At 41.3% G+C, this 2453-nt stretch overlaps 1 pseudogene; it reads left to right on the top strand.

The window, feature by feature from the left end:
- The first annotated feature begins 333 nt into the window (after positions 1 to 333).
- Positions 334 to 1431, top strand: LOC138845457 (NIF3-like protein 1 pseudogene; annotated as a pseudogene).
- The last annotated feature ends 1022 nt before the right edge of the window (positions 1432 to 2453 follow it).

Genomic DNA, 2453 nt, shown 5'->3' with positions numbered 1-2453 from the left:
GTCTAATTTCAGATCTTTCTGTTTCTTTGCCTTTAAATTTGTAAACTCATTTTTTTATTACTTGATTTTATTTTTACACTAGGTGGACAGAAAGCAATCCTCCTTAATAAAGTTGATAATTAGCTTCACTCAGAACATTTTTAGCAATGCACGTTAAAAAATTCATCTTACAAACTGTTCTGCAATCCAAATATACAACAACTTTAAAAATTATGTTTAGAAAACAAAAGCCAATGTAAAAAGACAGATTAAAGGCTATGGAGATGTACCTGGACTCAAATTGAGTTTTGCCCAATGGCTGTATGTTGTCATGTTGCTTACACCTGGTCCCCATGACAGTCTGGTTTATGTAATCTCTGAACTGCAATTCTTCCTGTTCCTTCATGGGTCTGAAGACTCTCATTTCCTCCTTGAATGACTTTGCATCCCTGTCTTCTGCTGAGAGTTGGGACAATGTTGGATTGCTGGTGGAACCAAGCCCACCACAAACTATAAATACACTCTTCCTGACCAATGACTTGACTGAGCAGGTGATGGAGGAGGCTCTGCATAAGAAGGCAGATCTCATCTTTTCCTACCTTCCACCTATCTTCCTACACATAAAATGTATTACCTGGATGTCCTGAAAGGGGTGCCTGGTGTTCTGGGCTTTGGATAACAGAGTTGGCATCTACTCTCTTCACACAGCCTATGATGCTGCAGCCCAGGGATTGAAAAACTGGTTTTCCAAAGGGCTTGGAGCCTGCACATCCAGGCATATATATCATTCCAAAACTCATGGCTATCTTTTGAGGGAACCACTGAGTACAATTCAACATTGAGCATACCCAAGATATGGACAAAGCTGTGTCTGTAGTGAGAGAAGTTGAAGGTGTTCCTGTCACTTCTTTTTCTGCTAGGATTGATGAAGAGAAAAATAAGGATCAGCCTGAATTGTACTGAGAAGACTTTGATGCAGGTGGTGGCTCAGCTCTCTCAAAACAGATAACTTTACCAGAGAACTGAAATTCTGTCACTGCAGAAGCCTTTGCTCTACATACTGGAATGGGTCGATCATGCACCCTGGATGATTCTGTTGCCCTGGCAACCATGATTGAGCGAATCAAAAGACACCTCAAACTAACTCATATTTACTTAGCTCTTGGGGTAGGAAGGACCTTAGCATCATGAGTCAAAGCTGTGGCCCTGTGTACTGGTTCTGGGAGCAGCATCCTGCAGGGTGTGGAAGCAGACCTGTACCTCACAGGTGGAATGTCCCATCATGATGGCCTGGATGCTACTTCCCAAGGGGTAAATGCCATCCTCTGTGAACACAGTAACACAGAATGAGGCTTTCCTTCTGACCTTTGTGATATTCTGGGTGCCCACTTGGAGAATTAGATTAATATTATCCTGTCAGAGATGTACAGGGATCTTCTTTGTGTGGTATAAGGCATACAGAAACATCAAGATGATACAACCTACAGATTGCATCTCCACTCATGTGGATGTGTAACATGAGTCAGTGGAGTCATATATCATTCTGGAAGAGTATCTTAAGATGGATGAGGATGGCCGGCGCCATGGCTCACTAGGCTAATCCTCCACCTTGCAGAGCTGGCACACCAGGTTCTAGTCCCAGTTGGGGCACCAGATTCTGTCCCGGTTGCCCCTCTTCCAGGCCAGCTCTCTGCTGTGGCCTGGGAGTGCAGTGGAGGATGGCTCAAGTACTTGGGCCCTGCACCCCATGGGAGACCAGGATAAGCACCTGGCTCCTGCCATCAGATCAGCACGGTGCACTGGCCACAGCACACTGGCCTCAGCGGCCATTGGAGGGTGAACCAATGGCAAAAAGGAAGACCTTTCTCTCTGTCTCTCTGTCACTGTCCACTCTGCCTGTCAAAAAAAAAAAAAAGAGATGTATGAGGATGCTTCAAAAAGATCATGGAAATGTTTATTTTAAGAAAACTGCATAGATTAAAAAATTCACAAAATAAACAACTTTTAACTCCATTTTCTGCAAACCTTTTGAACTGCCCTTATCTTTTCTAGTTTATCTGGTTCAACAAATGTTTTATAGTTCATAAGGAAATAACTGAACTACCATAATGAGGAGCAAATATTAAGAAAGATCAACTAAAATCAGTTTACTAAAGATTCTTGGGAAGTAGCCAAGTAATTCTCTCCTTAGTTTAATTATAGTTGGGATATGTTAACCTAGATGTCTCTGCCATTTGCTAGTTTTAAAATGTCCTTTAAAACTTGGAATTGAACACCTATTTTTAGGCAGTATCCAGTTTGGGATGATATGGTCTGTTTCTGTGTCCATGTTCTGTAGATCCACCTAAATTCCAGTCTTTCACCTCAGTTTTAGAATCAACACGAGATTTATTAGGAGGAATTTTAAAAAATATGATTGCTATTCATATTACTATGTCTTTATTGCTTTTCATTTTATAAAAAAAATTATAACA

The sequence above is a fragment of the Oryctolagus cuniculus genome, chromosome 15 (genome assembly GCF_051225735.1).
Source record: "Oryctolagus cuniculus isolate XC-2025 breed Fujian yellow rabbit chromosome 15, ASM5122573v1, whole genome shotgun sequence".
In the NCBI taxonomy this organism is placed as follows: Eukaryota; Metazoa; Chordata; class Mammalia; order Lagomorpha; family Leporidae; genus Oryctolagus; species Oryctolagus cuniculus.
This window is presented reverse-complemented; position numbering and strand designations above follow the sequence as displayed.